This window comes from Loxodonta africana, chromosome 12 (assembly GCF_030014295.1).
Source record: "Loxodonta africana isolate mLoxAfr1 chromosome 12, mLoxAfr1.hap2, whole genome shotgun sequence".
NCBI lineage: Eukaryota > Metazoa > Chordata > Mammalia > Proboscidea > Elephantidae > Loxodonta > Loxodonta africana.
The window spans coordinates 96,567,447-96,593,999 of record NC_087353.1 but is presented as its reverse complement, the minus strand read 5'-3'; the positions used below and the strand labels follow the sequence as shown (position 1 = coordinate 96,593,999).

Sequence of the window (26,553 nt, the reverse complement as noted above, 5' to 3'; positions counted from 1 at the left end):
CAGTTGGGATGACCTAGTTTATTAAGAAAATGTTCTGCATCCCACTTTGGTGAGAGGCATCTGGGGTCTTAAAAGCTAGCAAGTAGACACCTAAGATGCATCAATTTGTCCCAACCTACCTGGAGTAAAGGAAAATGAACACCAAAGACACAAGGAAAATATTAGCCCAAGAGACAAAAGGGGGTACATAAACCAGAGACTCTATCAGCCTGAGACTAGAAGAACTAGATGGTGCCCAGCTACCACCAATGACTGCCCTGACAGGGAACACAACAGAGAGTCCCTGATGGAGCAGGAGAAAAGTGGGGTGCAGAACTCAAATTCTAGTAAAAAGACCAGACTTAATGGTCTGACTGAGACTGGAGGAAACCAAGAAGACATGGCCCCCGGACTCTCTGTTAACCCAGAACTAAAACCATTCCTGAAGCCAATCCTTCAGACAAAGAATAGACTGGACTGTAAGACATGAAATGATACTCGTGAAGAGTGTGCTTCTTAGTTCAAGTAGATACTTGAGACTAAATGGGCAGCTACCGTCAGTAGGTGAGATGAGAAGGCAGAAGCGGATAGAAGCTGATTGAAAGGACATGGGAAATCCAGGGAGGAAAGGAGGAATGTGTGGTCACATTATAAGGATAACAAATACGGTCACATAAGAATATGTGTATAAAATTTTGTATGAGAAACTAACTTGAGCTGTAAACCTTAACCTAAAGCACAATTAAAAAAAAGAATGTGCATTCCCTGTTTAACCAAGTTTGTTAATTGTATTGTTCAAAGTTATTCTTTTCTGCTTTATCCATCAATTACTGGGAAGTGTGTTAAGAATAGCTTGCTATGACTGCGGATTTGTCTGTCAATTCTAATCTTTCAAATTTTGCCTTTTGTTTTTTCAGGCCATGTGTTTGGGTACATACAACTTTTGAATTTTTACATCTCTGTAGTAAACTGGTTTTATAATCCCTATGAAGTGATCCTGTTTATCCCTAATAAAGTTATTCTAGATCGACCTATTATATTTATTCCATCACTTTGACAATCATATTCCAAAGACTTCTGACTTCTATTGTGTTGGTGAAAAGTTGGCTTCGGTTTATTTCTGTGTAGGATATCTGTCTTTTCTCTGTTGTTTTTAAGATCTTTGTCTTTAGAATTCTGATACGTACCTAGGTGTAAATCCGTTTATTTATCCAGCTAGGCATATAGCATGCTGCCTAAACCTGTTAAGTTCCTGAATGGTGCAAATGGTCAAGTGCTTGGCTACTAACCAAAAGGTTAGCAGTTTGAATCCACACAGAGGTGCCTCAGAAGAAAGGCCTGGAAATCTACTTCCGAAAGATCACAGCTACTGAAAACACTATGGAGTACAGTTCTACTCTGACACACACAGGGTAACCATGAGTCAAAATTGACTTGACAGCAACTAGTAAATGCGATAACTCAGGTCTTTGTGAAATCTGAGCCGTTGTATCTTTGAGTATTTGCTTTTCTTCAATTTTCTCTATTTTGAGTTTTTGGCACTCGTATTAAAACTGTTTGCTCTACTCATTTTAATCTATATATTTCTCACCCATTCTTTTATATTTTGCATTTCTCTCTATATACTGAATTCTTTGTAATTTGCTTAGCTCTATCTTCTTGTTTGGAGCCCAGGTAGCACAGTGGTAAAGAGCTCAGCTATTAACCAAAAAGGTTGGCAGTTCGAATCCACCAGCCGCTCCTTGGAAACCCTATGGAAACAGTTCTACTCCGTCCTATAGGCTTGCTATGAGTCAGAATTGACTCAACAACGGGTTTGGGTTATTTGTTTTTTATCTCCTTATTTGCCAGTTTCTCTTCAGCTGAGTATAATGTACTGTTTGACATGTTCATTGCATGCTTTAATGCTAAGTGAGTTTTAAATTTTAATGACTATATTTTTCATTTCTAGACACTCTATTTTCCAAACAAACCACTTATCTTTTTATCTTCCTTTCACATGGTTTCAATTCTTTGTCTTTAATAATTTTAAAGATATGTATTTTATATATTTTCAGATTTTTCTATTACCTAATGTACTTGGGGGTCTTATTTTGCTGAAATATCTGTTGACTTTAACTGTGGTTTGTTTCCTCAAGTATTCTGTAATTTTGGATTATGAACTCATCCTGGATTTGTATGTCAGAATCCTGAGAAATATGGGTTAACAGTGTCTCAGTCCAAAAATATTTTGTATTTGCTCCTGTAAATTGTTTCAAAGACCAGGAACACATGAATAGGGTAAATTCAAAATCATGTGAGATGCAGGTCAGTGCTTAGGAATCATCAGAGTGAACTCTTTCTCTACCCACAGCTCAGTGAGAAAAAACTTCCTGTGCAAAGGAGATTTTTTTCTAGTTCACCTTTTCCCTAAATGTGCAGAATTTTGAAAATTATGAATTGTCATGGATTGAATCGTATACCCCAAAAAGATGTGTCAACTTGATAAGACCATGATTTCCAGTATTGTGTGGCTGTCCTCCAATTTGTGATTGTAATTTTATGTTAAAGAGGACTAGGGTAGGATTGTAACACCCTTACTAAGGCCACATCCCTGATCCCATATAAAAGGAGTTTTCCTGCGGTGTGGCTCACACCACCTTTTATCTTACAAGAGATAAAAGGAAAGGGAAGTGAGCAGAGAGGGCTTACCTCTTACCACCAAAAAAGAGGCTGCTAGAAGCAGAGCACATCCTGTGGACCTGGGATTCCTGTGTGGAGAAGCTACCAGTCCAGATGAAGACTGATGAAGACTTTCTTCCAGAGCCAACAGAGAGACAGAGCGAGCCTTTGCCTGGAGTTGACACCCTGAATTTGGACTTCTAGCCTACTAGACTGTGAGAAAATAAATTTCTCTTTGTTAAAGTCAACCACTCGTGGTATTCCTCTTATAGTTGCATTAGATGACTAAGACATGAATTCACTAGTTATTTCTATGTCAGTTCCCTGCCTTGTGTGGGCCCAAGGCTCTGTTTGTTGTCCTCCTGTAGCCCTTAATGCCCGAGCTTCTGGGTAAACAAAACCAAACTTGGAGGGCAGCTACAGCGTCAAGTCACAAACTTTATCTCTGGTTTTCCATTCCCTCTACATAGTTGGCACCTGAACGCTTCTCTTATTCTCTTGTAAGATGCATTATACATTTAAAAGAATATTAGTCTTCTATCGTCCATTATCTGTAGTTGTTTATAGTGGACAAGTTTTCACATTAGTCTACCATATTTTCATAACAGGAAGTCTTAACCTTACGTACTTAATATAAATGTAAACAAAACTTAGAAGCTAGCTGATTGAGAGATATCAGAGGATGTGATAAAAGCGAGAAATGGAATGTGGCACTATATTTGGACTTCTTGTTTAATAATTAATATTGTTCCAGTTATAATGAGCATTTCAAAGACAAAAGGGTATATAATTTACTGTAGGAGATCTTAGTAAATGTCATTCCATATATTATGGTGTGTCTACAAATTCACAATTATGTTCAGTTAATACAGTTCCAAAGATAAAAAATTGTTTTTATGCAGCATACTCAGGAACATAACTCTTATATGTCTCTGGAATTTTTCTGATGCTTATTAGATCTATTGTCTTAATGATTTAATTTAGTCACATATTAAAAAGCTTACTATCCACAGTGAATATAGATACCCTTTACAATTAAATATAATCTGTAAGAATAACATCACTCTAGAGCATCATTATCCTTCTGTTGTGGATTGAACTGTGTCCCTCAAACATATACATTGAAAAGCTAACCCCTAGTACCTGTGCACGTGACTGTGTTTAGAAGCAGGGTCTTTGAAGATACCAGTTAACGTGAGGTCACACCAGAGTAAGGGGGTCTTAATCCAACTTGAGTGCTGTCCTTATGAAAGAGGAGAACGTACACAGAGACACACGGGGGAAGACAGCTATGCAAAGATGCATCTACAAGTCAAGGAACCTCAAGAAACACTTGGGGCTACCAGGAGCTGGGAGACAAGGAAGAATTTTTCCTTAGAGTAGACAGAGACAGCATGGTCCTGTTGACACCATGAATTTGGACTCGTAGCCTCCAAAATTGTAAGACTATGCATTTCTGTTTTTCTGGTATTTTGTTACAGCAGCCCTAAGAAATTATACACCAAGTTTTAAGAGAATGTATTTTTCCTAGTTCACTAAAAAAAAACTAAATTGGTAGAATTTCATCTAGGTATTAATCTCTGCATACGGTGGCATCAGATTTCCTGCTGAAAGCTCTTACACATCCAGAATATCCATAATTTTTCATTTCTAGCTGTATTGTGACCTCTTGACAGATTTTCCCTCTCACTTCATCCATAGAGTTTATCCCTAGTGTGAATTCTATGGTGTCTAATGAGATTTGCCTTCTGGGAGAAAGTTTTCCCACAGTCAGAGCATTCATAGGGTCTCTTGCCCATATGAGTTCTCTGGTGTATAATAAGGCATGAGTTCTGGGAGAAAAATTTCCCACACTCACTGCACTCGTAGGGCTTCTCTCCTGTATGAGTCCTCTGATGTAGAATGAGGTGTGACTTCTGGAAGAAGGCTTTCCCACATTCACTGCATGAAAAGGGCTTCTCTCTTGTGTGGATTCTATAATGTATAATGAGGCATGACTTCCGGGAGAAAGATTTCCCACATTCTCTGCATCCATAAGGTTTCTCTCCTGTATGAGATCTATGATGTTCTATGAGACGTGAGTTGTGGGAGAAGGTTTTCTCACATTCAGAACACTTATAAGGTTTCTCCCCAGCATGAATTGTCTCAGGTACAGACAGGCTTGTCTTCCAGGTAAAACAAATGTTTTACCACAATTGTTTCCACTGAGTTTCTCTCCTGTGTGATTTCTCTGAGGTTTATTGAGGCAAAACTTCTCCCTTAAGCCATTCCCATGTTCACGCCATGTGAAGGATTTCCCATCTCTATGACCCCTATGATGTACAATGAGTTCTGATCTGTGGGAAAAGGCTTTCCCACATTTGGTACATTCATGGAGTTTCTTACCACTCTCAGTTACCTGGTCTATATTAAGAACTTGGCTTGAAGCTTTTCTACATTGATTACATTCACAAGGATGCATTCTGGAATGTGCATTTTCTAGCTTAGAAAAGAGAAATAAGTTCCCATGTCTATCATACTCAAATTTCTTTCTTGCAAGATACCTGTTTGGACTAAGTAAGTCTACATTACATTCCAAACCCTTTCCATATGAGTTACATTCAAGGGCTTGTTATCTTGAAGGAACAAGATTTGTCTTCAGACAGAATATTCTTCTAAGTGCATTACTTTCATGGTGCATCTCTTTGGTCAATATTTTCTTGTCTAAGAATGCAACTTGCTTCAAAAGTTTGCCTTGGTGTTCCTGTTGTCTATTAACTTGGTCATCAACTTGCTGAACTTCTAAAAAAAGAAAACACAAGCTTGTTAATCCTCCCAGAACCATATCATAGAATTAAAATACCTCAGAAATGTTTGAAGAGAGGGTTAACTTTTTAGTTTCAAACATAATGGCCCAAACTTAACAATAATAAGCCTACTACAAACATTTGCTAGACACTTAGCTTTTGAAAAGAAAACATGAGATTCTGGAAATTGGAATAAATATTAACAATGACTATAAGTAACTTTGCTATGAACAAATTTTACAAAGTAAACTGGGGAGAATGTGAAAACAGATACAAGTTAAAGTGAGCAAGAGAGAAACTGGAGGCAGATTCAAGTTTGAGGGCATTGTGCTGATGCGCCAGTTTGGGTTGGTAGTGTCAGGAACCCTGATTTGTAGCATTTGCCAATTTCCATGGTGAAAATACCCGCATCATGGCTGATTTCAATCTACCAATATGACATAAAAGAAAGAAAATAAAAGATCGCTAAAAGCCCTGGTGGCACAGTGGTTAAGAGCTCGACTGCTAACTAAAAGGTTGGCAGTTCGAATCTACCAGCTGCTCCTTGAAAACCCTATGAGGCAGCTCTACTCTGTCTTACAGGGTTGCTATGAGTTGGACTCAACATGATGGCAACAGGTTAAAAGGAACATGGAGTGGCACAAAATAACAGTTTTTTTAAATATGGCAAATTTATGAATCCCTGAAAGCAAGAGTAAGCCTATTTTATAACCATATGGAAAGCATAAGATGGAAGATTCCAGAAAAAGCTGAGCTAGCAAGGTCTTAGATGAAGACAGCAGGGTAGAATAAAAGGGATATATCTTTCTCCAAAAGCCAGAGAAAAGAAAACAACATGTGGTAATGTGTGATGCGTGGAGGTGGCAAGAATAACTCAGGTATGTCAACAGTGGGCCAAATTTGGACATCGGGCATACAATGTCCGCGGCGGTTTGCAAAAATCCAACAATTTCTTGAAACAAAAAAACTCCCAAGGTTCTATTTCGTGATCACCTGGAACCTTATTTTCACTGACTCACTGCAGGCTGGTTCTGTCTCACCTGGAAGGCTCCACCCAAGGATCTCTTCCACTTCCATCCATGGTTCTTCCCCCTGCTCCAACCTGGAGATGACAGCTGGTTTGGTGACTTGACACCCTGTTCATAAAAATAGTTACAGGATTTGTGCTGAGCCACATGGGCTTCCATATACAGAAGCAGAAGGTTCAGGTTGCACGGTGATTTACATCTTGGCCAAAGAGAAGATATTTCATTACTTGGGAGGTAAATTTACAAACAAACCACCCAGGTGAGACTAAGACTCTCAGACCACTGAAACTCAAGGCCAGACACTGCTAGTACTTAAAAGGGTTTCACGGTTGTACATAATTGAGTAAAGAAAGGCACTCAGAAGTAGTCTGAGGGACACAGGAAAGCTGCCCTCACCCACAGCGACCAGGTGGCTGTAGTTTTCCAGCATCACATCACTGTAGAGGGTCCTCTGTGCAGGGTCCAACTGCTGCCACTCCTCCAGGGTGAAGCCCACAGCCACGTCCCTGAAGGACACTGACGCTGGAACAGCACATTCCTGATTAATCTAGAGTGGTAGACAACAAGTATTGTGGTAAAGATGTAGAGGAAATTGTCATTACCACCTCCACAGGTCAGGTTTCCCCATGTGGAATCATATAGAAGGTTTAACACGCCCCTAATTTTGTATTATGCTTTGTGGGAGAAAAATAAAAAGATCATTACAAAAGACCTCCTTCTGGAATGATCTCCATTCATTCCTGCAGTGAGCAAGTATTTATTGAAGACCTGGCATTCGGCTTGGTGACTGGGATGGAAAGCTGGATGTGACACTGCTCCTGTCCTAAAGGTGCTAACAATCTGGTGGAATGAGATGAACATACAAATGCAACTGTGTAATAAGATGTCACTGAAGGCTATGACAGAAGTGTATTTAAGTACAGGATGGGCACAAAGAAGGCAGTAGTCAATTCAGCCTACTGATGCCAAGTTAAGCTTCATAGGTCACGTCTGAGCAGAGTCATAAAAGGGAAATAGTGTGTTCTGGAGTCCCTGAGTGCGGCAAATGGCTAATGTGCTTGGCTGCCAATGAAAAGGTTGGAGGTTGGAGTCCAACTAGAGGCATCTTGGGAGAAAGGCCTCGCAATCTACGTCCAAAAAATCAGCCACTAAAAACCCTATGCAGCACAGTTCTACTCTGATACACATGAGGTTGCCGTGAGTCGGAATCAACTCAGTGGCAACTGGTTAGCTGGTTCTGATGTTTGAAGGATATTCCTATTAAGAGGCATGGCAAGAGTCAAGGCAAAAAGTCATAGAAAAGGCTGGTAATTTTGAGAGCTGCAAATAGTCAAGAATGACAACCATTATAGATTGAATTGTGTCCCCCCAAAATGTGTGTCAACTTGGCAAGGCCATGATTCCCAGTATTGTGTGACTGTCCACCATTTTGTCATCTGATGTGATTTTCCCATGGATTGTAAATCCTACCTCTGTGATGTTAACGAGGCAGGATTAGAGGCAGTTGTGTTAATGAGGCAGGACTCAATCTACAAGATTAGGTTATATCTTAAATCGATCTCTTTTGAGATATAAAAGAACGAAGCAAGAAGAGAGACGGGGGACCTCATACCACCAAGAAGGTAGAGCCAGGAGAATAGCATGTCCTTTGGACCTGGGGTCCCTGCGCTGAGAAGCTCCTAGAGCAGGGGAAGACTGATGACAAGGACCTTTCCCCAGAGCCTTCCCCTGGAGCTGGCACCCTGAATTTGGGGTTCTAGCCTCCCAGACTCTGAGAGAATTTGTTTGTTAAAGCCATCCACTTGTGGTATTTCTGTTATAGCAGCACTAGATGACTAAGACAACAATATAGGGGACAAAAGGTGTGTGCGTAAGAGAAGAGTGCACAGATCGTATGACAAATAAGACTTTTCCTATAGGCAATGGGGACTCCATCATGGTATTTAAGGAATTGCAGGAAGGCAATTTGATGTAGAAGGAATCACTAGAAGGGCAGACAAAAGCAGAAAAATTAGGGCACAATTACAATCATCTACACAAAATATGGTCAAAATGATTCTGATAGAAAAGGAAAAAAAAGTGGAACAGAACTCAAATTCTTAAAAAGTCCAGACTTACTAGACCAGTTGAGACTTGAGGATTCCCTGAGACTATGGCCTTGAGATACTCTTTGAACCTTAAAGTAATATTCTTTGATGTTTACAAGAGCAGGGAGCAAGGGAAGGTGGGAGAAGGGTATTCACTATTAGATAGTAGATAAGACCTACTTTAGGTGAAGGGAAAGACAAGACACAATATAGGCGAGGTCAACACAACTGGACTAAACCAAAAGCAAAGAAGTTTCCTGAATAAACTGAATGCTTCGAAGGCCAGTGTATCAGGGGCGGGGGTTTGGGGACCATGGTTTCAGGGGACATATAAGTCAATTGGCATAATAAAATCTATTAAGAAAACAGTCTGCATCCCACTTTGGAGAGTGGCGTCCGGGGGTCTTAAACGCTACCAAGTGGCCATCTATGATGCATCAATTAGTCCCAACCCACCTGGATCAAAGGAGAATGAAGAACACCAAGGTCACAAGGTAATTACTAGCCCAAGAGACAGCTGAAAGGGCCACATAAACCAGAGACTACATCAGCCTGAGACTGGAAGAACTAGATGGTGCCCGGCTACAATTGATGGCTGCCCTGACAGGGAACACAACTGAGAACGCTTGAGGGAGCAGGAGAGCAGTGGGATGCAGACCCCAAATTCTCATAAAAGGACCAGACTTAATGGTCTGATACTAGAAGGACACCGGTGGTCATGGCTCCCAGACCTTCTGTTGGTCCAGGACAGGAACCATTCCCAAAGCCAGCTCTTCAGACATGGATTGGACTGGACAATGGGTTGGAGGGATGCTGGTGAGGAATGAGCTTCTTGGAACAGGTGGACACTTGAAACTATGTTGGCATCTCCTGCCTGGAGGGGAGATGAGAGGGTAGAGGGGGTTAGAAGCTGGTGAAATGGACCCGAAAAGAGAGTGGAGGGAGGGAGTGGGCTGTCTCATTGGGGGAGAGCAACTGGGAGTATGTAGCAGGTGTATATAAGCTTTTGTGTGAGAGACTGACTTGATTTATAAACTTTCACTTAAAGCACAATAAAAATTAAAAAAAAATTTGCTCATAAACTAAGTAATGAATACCTTTGGAAAAAAAAATGTATATGAGACCAAATGGGTCAAAAATTAAAGCAAAGATGAGAAGGTTAAGGGGTTGGGGAAACTAGAGTACTGGAAAGGCTACAACCAGAACAGAATGAATGAGAATGATGACACATCGTGAAACATATAATCAATATCACCGAATGATGTGTAGAAATTGTTAAATGGGAACCTAATTTGTTGTGTAAACTTTTACCTCAAACACAATAAAATATGATCTAAAAAATTAAGGTGATAGTAACAAGACTGGAGAGAAAGGAACTGGCATACACAGAAGGACAGGGACAGGGCTTAGAAAAACAGTTAGTTCTGGGTAAAGACAGGAAGAGTTGAGGATAACTCCAGGTATTACAAGGGCAACAGGGTAGCTTGTGGTACTGTTGGGAAAACAGGAGAAACACGTTAGCTTCCAGACTATGACAGAAGGGCCTGGTGATCTACTTCCAAGAATCAGGCAATGAAAACCTTATGGATCATGACAGAACACTGACTCGCTTGCTTTGGACATGTCATCAGAAGGGATCAATCACTAGAGGAGGTCATTATATTTGGTGTAGCGGAGAACCTGTGGGGGTTTGAGAGACCCTTGGTGAGATGGATTGGCACAATAGCCACAACAATGAACTTGAACATGCTAGCGACTGTGATGATGACTGGGTAACATCTCGTTCTATTGTACATAAGGTCACCATGATTCAGAGTCAACTCCATGGAAGCTAAAAACAACAACAAATACTGCTTAAGCCAGCCTAACAATGTGTTTAGTGCTTATGTTCTACCTCTTAGTTCGCTGCATAGTGCCTAGTGTCTTAAAAGCTTACAAGTGGCCATCGAAGGTATAACAATTGGCCTCTATTTGCCTGGAGCAACAGAGGAAGAAAAACAGTCAAGAACAGGAGGAGGAAAGGGAACGTGTGGTTAATTGCTTCCAGGTACAATTGTCTCCTCTGCCATAAGACCACAGAACTGCTACCATTACTAAACATTTTGATCAAAGACTCTATAGAAGAATCCTGATCAAAAGGGGGAAAACGTAGAACAGAATTTAAAATTCCCATGGACTCCAGACTTCCTGGAACCATGGAGTACGGATGAAGCCTTGGAAATATTGCCCTGAAATTTTTAAACCTTAAACCAACAGTATCCTGAAGTCTTCTTAAAAACAAACAGCAGTTTAGTTTCACTAGTAAAGAACATCTGCCTTGAGCATTTTGCTCTTTTAAGATATGTTTATACAGGATCAAACTGACAACAGCAACAAGAAAGATTAGAGAGAAAACACAGGGAACAGTAAGTTTATGTTAATGGGGGAGGAAACCAAACCAAACCCAAACCCACTGCCATCAAGTTGATTCCAACTCCTGGCAACCCTGTAGGACAGACCAGAGCTGTCCCATAGGGTTTCCAAGGCTCTAAATCTTTATGGAAGCAGACTGCCACATCTTTCTTCGGCAGAACAGCTGGTGGGTTTGAACTGCCGCCCTTTTGGTTAGGAGCCAAGAACTTAACCGCCGTACCACCAGGGCTCCAATGGGGGAAGAACAACTGGGAAAAAGAGAGTGAGAATGGTTGCACAACTCGAAGAATGTAATCAACGTCACTGAATTATACATGTAGAAATTGTTGAGTTGGTGTATGTTCTGCTGTGTATATTCTCAACCATAACAAAGATAAATTATAAAAAACAAATGCTACTTAAGCCAGTGACTCCTTAACATCGATATTGACCTCAGGCAAACCATACCAGTGCTGTTCAATAGACGTAATGCAAGCCACACATGCAATTTAAAATTTTCTAGTAGTCATAGTATAAAAAAAGGTTAAGAAGAAACAGTGAAATTAATTTTAATAATGTATTTTATTTAACCCAATATATTCAAAATATCATGTCAACTAGTAATCATTATTTTAAAATTACTGATTTATTTTTCATTTTTTAATTCCACATCACATTTTAAAACTGTGGTATGTATTTTACACGTTCTGCACATCTCATTTCAGACAGTATATTTTCAATGGTTAAAGTGAAATGCAATCCTCTCAAAACATTAAAGTTGTGTTTAATGGGAAAATATTTTACTGTAATTCAGCTGGATGAAATTAAAATTGAAATGTAAGTTAAATTAAAAATCTAGTTCCTTGGTCACACTAGCCACTCTTCAGATGCTCAGTGGCCACATGTGGCTAATGGCTACCACACTGAACTGCACAAACACTATTGTGTTCCTTTGCCAGGTGCCTTAGTTATCTAGTGCTGCATAACAGAAATACCACAAGTGGTTGGCTTCAACAAACAGAAATTTATTTTCTCACAGTTTAGGAGGCTAGAAGTCTGAATGTAGAGCACAGGTTCCAGGGGAAGGCTCTCTCTCTCTGTGGGACCTCTGGAGAGAGGTCCTCATCTCTTCAGCTTCTGCTTCTCAGTTCACTGGAGATCTCCATGTGTCTTGTCCTCTATCTTACTCTGTCTCTCCTCTGCTCACTTGCTTCTTTAATCACTTTTACATCTCAAAAGAAACTGACTCAAGACACATCCTACACTAATCCTGTCCCAATGATATAACAAAGACAACTCATTCCCAAATGAGATTATAACCACAGGCATAGAGGTTAGGATTAACAACACAAATTTTGGGGGAACAGTTCAATCCATAGCACTGGGGATAAGGTATTGATAGCTAAAACTAAAGTTCAGATCAATCACTATAGGCCCAGTTCTATTGTTGTTGTTGGGTGCCATGGGGTCGATTCCGACTCATAGCAACCCTATGTACAAAAGAACGAAACACTGCCCGGTTCTCTGTCACCCTCACAACTGTTGCTATGTTTGAGCCCATTGTTGCAGCCACTGTGTCAATTCATCTCCTTGAGGGTTCTCCTCTTTTTTGCTGACCCTGTACTTTACTAAGCATGATGTCCTTCTCCAGGGACTGGTCACTCCTCATAACATGTCCAAGGTACGTGAGATACAGTCTCGCCATCCTCTCTTCTAAGGAGCACTCTGGCTGTACTTCTTCCAAGACAGGTTAGATTTGTTCGTTCTGGCAGTCCATGGTATATTCAATATTCTTTGCCAACACCATAATTCAAATGCATCCATTCTTCTTTGGTCTTTCTTATGCATTGTCCAGCTTCCGTGTGCATCATCAGGCAATTGAAAACATCATGGCTTGGGTCAGGAGTACCTGAGGCCTCAAGGTGACATGTTTGCTTTTTAACACTTTAAAGAAGTCTTTTGCAGCATATTTGCCCAATGTAATAAGTCGTTCAATTTTTTTTTTTTTAGGTTTTTATTTATTTATTTATATTGTACTTTAGATGAAGGTTTACAGAACAAACTAGGTTCTCATTAAACAGTTAGTACACATATTGTTTCACGACATTGGTTAACTACCCCACGTGTCAACACTCTCCCTTCTCAACCTTGGGTTCCCTATTACCAGCTTTCCTGTCGCCTCCTGCCTTCCAGTCCGTGCCCCTGGGCTGTTGTGCCCCTTAGTCTCGTTTTGTTTCATGGGCCTGTCTAATCTTTGGCTGAAGGGTAAACCTCAGGGCTGACTTCACTACTGAGCTAAAAGGGTGTCCAGGGGCCATACTCTTGGGATTTCTCCAGTCTGTCAGTCCAGTAAGTCTGGTCTTTTTTTGTGAGTTAGAATTGTGTTCTACATTTTTCTCCAGCTCTGTCCAGGACCCTCTATTGTGATCCGTCAGAGTAGTCCGTGGTGGTGGAGGCTATGGTAGATGTGGTGTGTTAGTCCTTTGGACTGATCTTTCCGTTGTTTTATCTTTAGTTTTCTTCATTCCTCCTTGCTCCTGAAGGGGTGAGACCAGTGGAGCATTTACATGGTCACTCAAGTTTTTAAGACCCCAGACACTATTCACCAAAGTAAAATGTAGAACATTTTCTTTATAAACTATATTATGCCAATTGAGCTAGATGTTCCGCGAGACCACGTCATTTTGATTTTTTGACTACTGCTTCCGCAGGTGTTGACTGTGAATCCACGTAAAACTAAATCCTTGACAACTTCAATATATTTTATTTACCATGATAGTCCATTCTATAGTCTGTCTGGATTCAGATTCCAACTCTACCACTTAATAGATATAAGGCCTCAGGCAACTTATTCTTATCTACAGAGCAGCTAATAACTGAAGCAGCCTCTACAATATATTCACCCCGACCCTTCCCAAGACTGGATCTTCCATTCTGTTCTCTGATCCTGATTTCTAACTGTTTGTTTTGATACATTCTTATAAGCATCCTAATGTCCTCTGTAAAACAAAGCACAAACCCGTTAAAATCAAACCTATTGCTGTCAAGTTGATCCCGACTCATAGCGACCCTATAGGACAGAGTAGAACTGCCCCATAGGGTTCCCAAGGAGCGCCTGGTGGATTCGAACTGCCCACCTTTTGGTTACCAGCTGTAGCTCTTAACCACTATACCGCCAGGGTTTCCAAAACAAAGCATGGTAGGAAGAAATGCCCCACTCACCCGGTACATGGTCGTTCCCTGCTGTTCTGGGACAGGAAGACACCTGTGAAGGCAGAGACTGGGGAGGGGACAGGAGAGGATGTGAGAGTCCAAGCTGGGCTCGTGGCCCAGCATCAGCTGTTAGAGCACCCCAAGCACACCTGGAGGAAGGACACCTGCAGGAGCCATGTAATCAGAGCAAAGCCCTCACCTTAGAAAGGTAATGGGACTCTATCCTACGAGGTTTGAACTTGGCTTTTTTTAACTTAATGAATGTGTATATTGTTGGCCCAGTAATCAATGTGTGATGTTTTACCCCGAAATGTAATTGATAGAAATTTATTTCGAAGAAACAGTCATGAGTTTGGGCAAAGACTCAGCTGTCAAGATATTGATTACAATTTGGTAAAACTCTGAAAACAACCATAAATAACTAAATATCCAACTACAGAGGACTAGTTAAAGAAATATAATGCATCCAAATGGAGGGTGGAGGAAACTTTATAAAGCTAATAAAAATAAAATTACAGAAAGTATGTACTCATAGCACATTGGTAGTTGAACAAGGTGGCTGAAAATGATGTGATCCAACACAACACACACACACACTCATACAGAGCAATCTCTGAGAAGGCATAAGACAAATGCTAGTAGTAGTTAATTTTGGGTGGTAGGACAATAATCATTTTTAAAATGTTCTTTTTTGAGACCAGACTTAATGGTCTGAGACTAGAGGGACCCCAGAGGTCATGGTCCCCGGACCCTCTCTTAGCCCAAGACTGGAACCATTCCCAAGGCCAACTCTTCAAACAGGGATTGGACTGGACTATAAGACAGAAAAGGATACTGGTATGGAGTGAGCGTCTTGGCTAAAGTAGACACATGAGACTATGTGGGCAGCTCCTGTTTGGAGGGGAGATGAGAAGGCAGAGGGGGTCAGGAACTGGCTGAGTGGACATGTGGAATACAGGGTTTAGAGATGGAGTGTGCTGTCTCTTTAGCGGGAGAGCAGCTAGCAATACATAGTAAGGTGTGTATAAGTTTTTGTCTGAGAGACTGACTTGATTTGTAAACTTTCACTTAAAGCACAATAAATTTAAAAAAATTTTTTTCTTTTTTGTATTTATATGAATTTTCTAAGCTTCTCTATAACATATGAGGCTTTCAAATATGATCATTTTTCAAACTTATTTTTAAAATGTCTGTAGCCTACTAATCTTCAAAGACAAAGCCTCTATCACCAGTCCTGCCTCTGGAGTTGAACAAGTTCACAGGAAAAAAAAAAGGCGGGGGAGCCTTGTAGTGGAGTTCACTAAACGGAGCTGAGCTAATGCAACTGCAGGTTCTCTACAAATGGGGCCCTCAATTCTCTCCATGGATCCTCTCCATGGATCCTGCTGTCTCAGTTTTGTCTGTCTGTCCTCTTGGAGTTGCAGTGTGTCAAAAGTAACTTTTATTAAGAATTGTCCTGGCTGAACTATGCTCATGTCTGCCCAGGAAGTGGTCCTGGTCTAGCTCTGCCACTCACAAAATATGGGACAAGTTTTGATGACTTTTCTAAAGCCCTGCTCCTCTGTCCCTCATTAGGGTCATCTTTTCCCAGGGAACAGGAACATGGGGCTTCAAGAGCAAGTTTACCATAAGTGGAAGCATCAACTGGACCCCGCAATTATTCTTTCTCCTTGGACAAGCTCAAGGTTTGACCTTAAGTATGTTCCTTCATTAGAAGAGAGATACTTTGGAGTCTGCAAGATGGCCTCGGCTACCTTGATTGCTGAGTCTGATCCAAGAATTCTGCGGAGACACTAAACTCTATGGAATTACAGTAACTCCATAAAATAATTCTGAGGGTGTTTAAAAGAAAATTGCCATTCCACTCTTAGGTATATAACCAAAAGAATTAAAAGGAGGTACTCAAACAGATACTTCTACACCAATGTTCATAGCAGTATTATTCACAATAGCCAGAAGGTGGAAAGAAATGAAGTATTCATCAACTGATGAACGGATAAATAAAATGTGGTATATCTGTAAAATAGAATATGATCCAGCAATAAGAAAAGAACGCAAAACTTCTAGAGCTAAAAGAGTAATTTAGCAAAGTTGCAGGGTACAAGGTCAACAAACAAAAATAAGCTGGGTTTCTATCTACACCAACAATGAGAAACCTGAAAGGAAAATTAGGGAAACAATTCCATTTACAATAGTGTCTAAGAGAATAAAACACCTAGGAATAAATCTAACCAGGGATGTAAAGGACTTAAATAAAGAAAACTATAAAACACTGCTGAAAGAGATTAAAGAATACTTAAATAAACGGAAAGATGTTCCATGTTCATGCACTGGAAGACTTAGTATTATTAAGATGTCAATACTACCCAAAGTGATCTACCGATTTCAATGCAATCCCAGTCAAGACTCCAACAGCCTTCTTTACAGAAATAGTAAAACCAATCCTCAACTTTATATGGAATGGCGAGAGGTCCTGAATATCTAAAACTATGTTGAAAGAGAAGAACAAAGTAGGAGTACTCACACTTTCTGATTTTAACCATTTTGTGAACCAATTATTTCCTGCTTTGAATTTTTTGTTGATACCATGCGTTTTCATTAATGGAGGCATGCTGAATCACGAGTACGTCCCAATTTTTGGAAGGTAGTATGGATTTTTTTTTTTGCCCTCTCCCACAAGCCCACTCTAAGTGTTTAGTGGTATATATGAAGCACCACTAATTATACCCCAGAGTCCCCACCGCAGTCTATTGGCACATATGTGTAACAAATAAAAATTTTCAAAATTTCTATTTTTCCTACCAAAAATTCAGACACCTCATATAATACCCTGTAAAAACAAGTTGGTGACACACACCCATCTCTTCTATTTCAGTCATAAAGGCCCCTGCTTTGCGGCATCACACACTGTCAGTGGTACAGCAGCTCCCTAATAAATCTTCAGAGGCAGAAAAAGTAGTACTTGGTCCCTAGAGGTACCTGTGAGCACGAAGATTTAAAACGTATTATACAGCTACTGGCGGTATAATGGTTAAGAGCCACAGCTGCTAACCAAAAGGTCAGCTGTTCGAATCCACCAGGTGCTCCTTGGAAACCCCATGGGGCAGTTCTACTCTGTCTTATAGGGTCACTATAAGTCGGAATTGACTCCAAGGCAACGGGTTTGGTTTCTTTTTTGGATACAGCTAGAGTAATCAAAATAGCCTGGTACTGGTATACCAATAAACACGTAGATCAACGGAATAGAATTGAGAATCCGGAAATAAACCCACACATCTATGGTCAACCGATTTTTGACAAGGGTGCTAAGTCCATTTGATGGGAAAAGAAGAGTCTCTTCAATAAATGGTACTAAGAAAATTAGATTCACATGCAGAAAAATGAAACAGGGCCCGTACCTCACACCATACACAAAAACAAATTCAAAATGGATTAAGAACCTAAATGTGAAAACCAAAACCACAAAATTCTTAGAAGAACAAACAGGGGCAATGCTGTCAGGCCTAGCTTTTAACAGCGGATTATCTAATATAATAACAAAAGCACAAACAGAAAAAGACAAAATAAATAAATGGGATCGCATAAAAATTTTAAGCTTTTTTTTTTTGTAAAAAGCCTTTACCAAAAAAGTAAAAAGACAAGGTACTGACTGGGAAAATATCTTCAGAAATCATATAGCCAACAAGAATTCGATAACCAAAATATATATAAAACTTTGAGAAGTCAACAGCAAAGAAATAACCCAATCAGAAAATGAGCAAAGGACCTGAATAGACATTTCACCAAAGAGGACGTTCAAATGGCCACCAAACACATGAAGATGCTCAGTGTCAGAAGCCATCAGAGAGAAGATACAAATCAAAACCACAACGAGATACCACTTCACTCCCACTAGGATGGCTAAGATTAAAAAAAAAAAAAAAAAACAGAAAATGACAAATGTTAGCAAGATGTGGGGCAATTGGAACACTTATCCATTGCTGTTGGGAATGAAAAATGGTACAGTAATTGTGGAAAACAGTGTGGTGGTTCCTAAAAAAAATAAAATAGAATTTTCCACATGACCCAGCAATTCCACGCCTAGGTATATACCCAAAAGACTTGAAACCAGAGACTCAAACAGAAATTTGTACACCAACATTCACAGCAACACTATTCAAAATAGCCAAAAGGTGGAAACAACCTAAATGCCCATCCACAGATGAATGGATAAACAAAATCTGGTACATATATACAATGGAATACTCCTCATGAAGTCTTGATACGTGCTACAGCATGGACAGGGCTTGAAGACACTATGCTGAGTGAAATATCCCAATCACTAAAGGACAAATATTGTATGACCTCACTTACATAAAAAGATAAGGAAAGGCAGATGTGTAGACACCAGAGTTTATTAGTGGTTACCAGGGGCAGGAGGGAGGGGAAAAAAAGGGGGCTAACAGTGATGGAAAAATCGCATTGATTAAGGGTAGGGTTGAACAGCCAATTATTGCTACTGTGGTCAATAAGTTGTACATCTATAAAAGTTGAACTGGTAAAATCTGTGTGATATATTTACAACAATGAAAAAAAAAAGATTAGCTGCTGAGGCTGCTTATGTACAACAAAACATCTCAAGGAATTTGGTCCTCGGTTTGAAGGTTTAGGGACATGGGACATTCCAGTTAATTGGCCTAATAACATGTTTGGTGCTTCTGTACTACCTCCTAGTTTGTTGCATAGTATCTGGGGTCTTAGAAGTTTGCAAGTAGCCATCTAAGGCACAACAATTGGTCTCTATTCACCTGGAGCAACAGAGGAAGTAGGAGACTCAGGAACAGAAGGATATGGAATGTGTGGCTAATTGCCTCCATGAACAACTGCATCCTTTGCCATGAGACCAGAACTGGATGGTGCCCAGCAACCATTACTGAACATTTTGATCAAAGATTCTATATAGGAATCCATATCAAAGGGGTGGGGGGTGGAGAACAGAATTTAAAATTCTCATGGACTAGACTTTCTGGAGCCATGGAAAGTGGATAAACCCCTGAAACTATTGCCCTGAGATAATCTTTAAACCTTAAACAAAAAATATCCACCGAGTCTTCTAAAAACCAAACAATAGTTTACCTTAACTAATAAAAAATGTCTGCCTTGGGCATTATGTTCTTTTAAGAACTATCTATATGGGATCAAACTGACAACAGCAGTTAGGATAGGAACCTAGGGGACAGTGAGTATATGTTAATGGGAGAGGAACAATTCAGAAAGGAAGGTGAGAATGGTTGCACAATTCAAAGAACGTAGTAAATGTCACTAAATTATATATGTAGAAATTGTTGAATTGGTATATGTTTTGCTGTGTATTTTCTCAAGAACAACAACAAAATAAAAACAAAAAGACAGCAAAGGGGGAAAAATGTAAACAATTGGTGAATCTGGGTAAACCAAAAAACCCATTGCCATTGAGTCAATTCCAACTCCTAGTGACCCTATAAGATAGAGTAGAACTGCCCCATAGGGTTTCTGAGGCTGTTATCTTTATGCAAGCAGACTGCCACATCTTTCTTCTGAGGAGCGGCTGGTGATTTGAACCACCGCCTTTCAGTTAGCAGCCGAGTACTGTAATCACAGCACCACCAGGGCTCCTCTAAAAGATACATAATTCTTTGTAACATCCTGAATAAAGGTATATAATTGTTTGTAATACACCCTTTCCTTACGTACTGACATGGTTAGGTTCAAAAGACCACGATGTTACGTGAAATTGGCATTGTGCAAAAATGGAGGATGACCACATCAGATCACAAAATGGAGGATGACTACATCATTACATAACAGCCAAATAACATCATTACATAACTGCCATATTACTGAAATCATGGCCCAGCCAAGTTGACACATAACATTAACCGTAACAGGCGGTGTTACTCTTGCCTTGCGCCCCAGCATTCATTACTGCTAGATGTATGTCGTTAATTTGAAAACAGTCAGATGGTAGATTTTTTACTATTGTCTTAAATGAGAAATGTCAGATAATGAGATAGTAAGTGGGGAGTAGGTATATTCTCACAACTCTTCTGTAATATTGAAAAATACGAAAATAAAATTGATAAGTTTTCTGTTTTAAAAAATATACCTATATATAAATATATATATACCTATATATATATATATACACACACACACACACACATATATATAGTTATAACCTTTAAAAGGGGTGTCTTAGTCATCTAGTGCTGCTATAACAGAAATACCACAAGTGGATGGCTTTAACAAAGAGAAGTTTATTTTCTCACAGTAAAGCAGGCTACAAGTCCAAATTCAGGGTGTCAGCTCCAGGGGAAGGTTTTCTCTCTCTGTCCACCTTCTCATCAATCTTCCCCCCCAAACTAGGGGCTTCTCTGCACAGGGACCCTGAGTCCAAAGGATGCGCTCTGCTTCCGGCACTGCTTTCTTGGTGGTATGAGGTCCCCCTGTCTCTCTGCTTGCTTCTCTCTTTTATATCTCAAGAGATTGCCTGAAGATACAATCCAATCTTGTAGGTTGAGTCCTGCCTCACTAACACAACTGTTGCGCATCCTCTTTCATTAACATCACAGAGGCAGAATTTACAACATACACCAATATCACACAAAACCAGGAATCATGGCCCAGCCCAACTGACACACACATTTTTGGGGGGACATAATGCAATCCATGACAGGGGGATAGTGACTGGAAGGGGGCATGCGGGAGCTTTCTGGGGTGATGGAAGCATTCTGTTTCTTGATCTGGGTGGTGGTTACATGAGTGTGTACATATATAAAAATTCATTGAGTGTACATTTAAGATTTGTTCCCCTTACAATATGTATTTACTTCACTAAAAAAGAAAAAGAAACTATGGAAAATCTTGTCTCTAAAACAAAAAGGGGGAAGAACTGATACATGCTACAACATGGATGAATCTTGAAAACATTATGCTGAATGAAAGAAGTCAGATGCGGTAAGTCCCCATACCGTGTGATTCCGTTTATCTGAAATATCCCAAACAGACAAATTTCACAGAGACGGAAAGCAGGCTGGTGGTTACCAGGGGCTGGGGGGTGGGGGGGCGGGGCAGGAGAGGGAGGAGAATGCGGAGTAACTGTTTAATGGATATGAAGTGTTTTTTTCAGGGTAATGAACATACTATGGAACCAGACAGGGCTGGTGGTTGCACAACACTGCAAATGAACTAAGTTCCAGTGAATTGTACTCTTTAAAATGGTTAACTTTCTTATGTGACTTTCACTTTAATTTTTAAAATTAAAAAATGAATATAACAAATGTCACTAAATTGGATATGTAAAAACTGTTGAACTGGTATATGTTTTGCTGTATGTTGGAAACCCGGGTGGTGTAGTGGTTAAATACTACAGCTGCTAACCAAGAGGTCGGCAGTTCGAATCCACCAGGCACTCCTTGGAAACTCTATGGGGCAGTTCTACTCTGTCCTATAGGCTTGCTATAAGTCGAAATTGACTCAATGGCGGTGCGTTTTTTTTTTTTTCTTTGCTGTATTGGCAGATTATCCTCAGTTGGCAGATTATACTTGAATTTCATGGTAATCCCTTCCCTACTAGTCTACGCCTGCTCACGCTCTTAAGCAAGATACCCTTCTTTCTCCTATCAAAACTTCCACTAAACAAAATCCTAGATGATCCCCTTGATGGGATAGTATCACTCAAATTAGCTGTCAGCAAGCAAGCGGGCTGTTTCAGGGACAAGAACTCTGGTAGTTACTCTATAGCATGACCCTCAGCCCTAAGCTAAGTCAAGAGGTCTCAGAACAGGGCTCTCTCTTTCCAAAGTAGATTGATTCCTGCCCCTTGGGTTGGTTTCTTTACAAGAATTATTTTATTCCTTGGATTCCTGGGACTTGAGGACTTCGGAAAATTCATTTGACTGCCAAAGCTCTGTTCTCTTGCTGAGACCTTACCTTCCTTTAGAGGCTTAGCTTCAGCCTTTAGATACTCTCTGAGAGATAGAAACCAGCTTAAATAGGCAGAAAGGATTGAGCCACCTTAGTTATGAAATCTGGTCCCCAGCCTTTGCAAAGACACTAAGCAAACCTAGAAAGAAATAAAAGACATGGTAAGGATCATGTGAAAACCACGGCAGGATAATTTATCTCTGAGTGGGTTTCCATACTTAAAGAGTGTGATTAGTAATTATAACCGTACTGAACATGTATTGTTTCCTGTGTTACTCAAGTAAAAAAGTAGAAGTAGAAAAGGCATTTGGCCAGAAGCAATAATTAAAAAAAATGTATCTCTTTACATAAATTTTAAAAGTTTTTAAAGATGTATGTATACATACACATATATACACACACATATGTGTGTGTCTATGCATATACCCAAAAACCCACTGCCATCAAGTTGATTCCGACTCATACCGACCCTATAGAACAGAGTAGAACTGCCTCATAGGGTTTCCAAGGATGTAAAACTTTACCGAAGCAGACTGTCACATCTTTCTCTGGCGTATATACATATACGTGTGTGTGTATTTGGAGCCTAGGTCCAAAATAAGAAAGAAAAGAAGGAAGACAGGAAGAAAAATCTCCCAAGATCAGAGGCTAGTACTAAGATCATATCGCGGGTTAAACAATGATATTGTACCAAAGAGGCTAATTTCCTGATTTTGATCACTATAAAAATCTGGGTTTTTTAAAATAATTTACTGCCACAAATTTGAAATTAAATCGGACAATTTTCTAGAAAAATATAAATTACTAAAATTGACTGACAAAGAAACAGAAAACCTGAATAAACCAATAAACATTAAATGAAATGGATGTATTTTTTGAATATGGATTATTTTCATAGTACCAGTTCACTTTTCCCCCAACTCATATTCGTTAAGGGATACTAAGATTCTGTTTGGAGTCCTCTGTGGCATAGCTAAGCGCTCGACTACTAACCAAAAGGTTGCCGGTTTGAACCCACCCAGAAGCGCCTTGGGAGAAAGGTCTGGCAATCTGCTCTGAATGGTGACAGCCTTGAAAATTCTACAGAATGAAGTTCTACTTTACAGACATGGGATCACCACGAGTCAAAATCGACTCAGTGGCACTGGGTTTTTGTTTTTTAGAATTTCTGTGACAAAAGATGTGATGAATAAATTTAACAGTGATGAAAAAATTTAGAAATAAACAATGCTAATGGAGACATAACAAGGCGAATGTAATTAATATCACTGAACTGGACACGTAAAAATGGTTGAAATGCCAAATGTTTTGTTATCTGTATTTCCCCACAATAAAAATTAAATTTATATATCAGAGAAACACCAGGCCCAAATGCTTTTACAGGAATTTTATCAAGTTCTATTCAAGATATTTGCAATGCAAATAAGACAAAAAGGATTTGTATCTAGACAGTATGGAAAATCCTAAAAATAAATCAGTAAGAAAAAGACAATCCCAAAGAAATACAGGCAAAGGTTATGAACACACAAAACAATTCGACTTATTGTTTATGGCTAGATTATATAGTAAGTAAATATAGAAGGGGCCCTGGTGGCATAAAGATTAAGAGATCGGCTGCTAAACGAAAGGTTGGAGGTTCCAACCTGCCCAGCGGCTCTGAGGGAGACCTGGCGATCTTCTCCTGCTAAGATTTAAAAAAGATTACAGCCACGGAGTCGCTAAGAGTCGGAACGGACTGGACAGCACACAACCAGCAAATACAGGCGGGAAGGATGTACAGCAGTTTCAGAATAACTGTTACCTCTAGAGCGAGAAGGAAAATGGACCCAGACACTGTTCTTAAAGGGGCCCGAAGAGCCCTGCAATAACAATCTTTTCCCATTCTTCCTCGGTTTCCCTCATAGTTCAAAGCCGACAGCGAGTGCAATATAGGATCTGCAACAGTGAGAGAAACGAGCCCTGGGGGCGCAGTGGTTAAGCGATAGCTGCTAACCATAAGGTCGGTGATGCAACCCACCAGCAGCTCCACGGGAGAAAGATGTGGCAGTCAGCTTCCATAAGGATTTACAGCCTTGGAAACCCTATAAGGCAGCTCGACTCTATCCTATAGGGTCGCTATGAGTCGGAATCGACTCAACCGCAACGGGTTTAGTTTTTGGTTTCCTCGGCAGTCGCCTTCCACCCACTCACTCCCCCTCCCCCCCAAAAAATAGAGGACCAGACACCTGAGGAGGCACAAATTGAGTTTAAAGACCTCATGGGCAGAGAAGCTCTAGGTCATAAGACGAAAACAAATCCACAGTCTGGAGGCAGGGGTTACCTTTCCGGAGTGAGAAACCCAACTGGGCCGAGTGAGGCTGTCACCTCCGCGCTCCCTGCTGGACGAGACTTCAGGAGGAGCGGGAAGCCAGGAGCGCACCGGCCGGCCCACCACCCCCGGACTCACCCGCCTGCACCGCCCACCACCCCACACTGGACACTGAACCCGCATCCCGCACAAGATGTCACACCGAGCCCGCAGCAGTCCTCACCTACCGGGCACAGAATCGCGAACCCGCACGGAGCCAAACACGTACCCGGTGCTAGCCACCCCCTCCAGCGCCATCCCTGGCTCTGCAGAAAGTGGACGCAGCTTAGAGCAGACAGCACCGCCTCTCGGGATCCGCAGCTGAAGAGCTCCAGGGCAAACCTGGTCCGCAGCTATAGGTGCTGTGGGATTAGCCCGGGGCGGAGAGTGGGGCTGAAGACAGGAGGACTCGGCTGCAAGTTCGAAACTGCGTGTGAGCGTCTGGAGTCTGGGGGAACTACAGCTCCCAGAAGCCTCGTCGGCGCTGGGCTTCCGATCGCCGCGAGGCATTTCCGGTCGTGGGGGAAGCTGGCGGGGGTGTCCCACGGAGGGGTCGTGAGGTATTGGGGAGACCTCCTAGGGCTGCGGCTCCTGTGAAGGGGGTCCGCTGGCAGTAATCGAACCCTCTGGTACCTACTTCCTGGGGCTCACAATCACCTTGGCTTCTTCCCATCTGGACTTCTGATGTGTTCCAAGCCTGGCTCTATACTGAACTGTGGGTTCTGTCTCTGAAAACCGGCCCCAGAACCAAAGAAGCACGACATGGGCCTGACTTTAGGCCTCCTTCCCACAGAGTCTACTACCTGAGGGGCTCCCATATCAGGCACTTGATGTTTTTAAAAGGCTTAACCTTAAGTTTGTGCTGCTGTTGCTATTGTTAGGTGCTGTTCAGTCAGTTCCAACTAATAGCGACCTTACGTAAAACAATGAAACACCAACCGGTCCTGCGCCATCCGCACAACTGTTGCCTTGTTTGAGCCCATTGCTGCGGTCAGTGCGGCAATCCATCTAGTTGAGGGTCTTTCTCCTTTTCGCTGACCGTCTACCAATGTGTAAGAATTCCAAAACTGAGGTGCCTGGCATGCCTAGCTAGGGTGGCTGGCTCATGTGTATGCCCTACTCCATTTTGTGCCTTCTGCTTCTGCATTCCTTCTTATGCGCGTGTAGCCCTGGGCCTCTGGCTGGGTAGAAATAGCAGAATAATTTCTTCCAATTCATATGCATATGGCCTTGGACTTCTGTTGTTATTAGTTAACATCCAGTCATTTCCAAACACAGTGACCCTATGACCAACACAGCCCAGTCCTGTGCCATCCTCACAGTGGTTGCTACCCTTGAGCCCCTTTTAGAGCCACTGTATCCATCCATCCCATTGAGGGTCTTAATCTCTTTCAATGACCTCTACCAAGCATGATGTCCTTCTCCAGGGACTAGTCCCTCCTAAAGACATGTCCAAAGTACGTGAGATGATGCATTGGACACTAATGTACACTAAGTACTTCATCCAAGACAGATTTGTCCTTTCTTCTGGAAGTCCATGGTATACTCAGTACTCTCCACCAACACCATAATTCAAAGGCACGTGTTCTTCTTCGGTCTTCCTTATTCGTTGTCCAGCTTTCACATGCATACGAGGCAATTGAAAATACCACGGCTAGGGTCATATTTTTTTTAGGGTCATATGTACCTTGGTCCCCAAAGTGACATGTGTGCTTAACACTTTAAAGAGTTCTTTTGCAGCAGATTTGCCCAAGGAAATAAGTCCTTTGATTTCTTGACTGCTATTGCCACAGGTGTTGATTGTGGATCTAAGTAAAATGAAATCTTTGACAATTTCAGTCTTTATCGTGATATTGCTTATTGGTTCAGTTGTGAGGATTTTTGTTTTATGTTGAAGTGCAATCCATACTGAAGGCTGTGGTCTTTGATTTTCACCAGTAAGTGCTTCCAGAACTCTTCACTTTCAGCAAGCAAGGTTGTGTCATGTGCATATCTCAGACTGTTAATAAGTCTTCCTCCAATCCTGATGCCAAATTCTTCATATAGCCCAGCTTCCTGGATTATTTGCTCAGCATACAGATTAAGTATGGTGCAAGGATACAACCCTGGTGCATACC

General features: G+C 41.0%; 1 long non-coding RNA gene across 1 annotated transcript; it reads right to left on the bottom strand.

The window, feature by feature from the left end:
• Positions 1-173: 173 nt before the first annotated feature.
• On the bottom strand, positions 174-25,375 carry LOC111752447 (uncharacterized). The gene is made up of 4 exons (XR_002787371.2): positions 24,666-25,375; positions 6,851-7,001; positions 6,467-6,562; positions 174-5,421 (listed from the first exon to the last, which is right to left on the bottom strand). It is a non-coding gene; the product is annotated as an uncharacterized LOC111752447 (long non-coding RNA).
• Between the last annotated feature and the right edge of the window lie 1,178 nt (positions 25,376-26,553).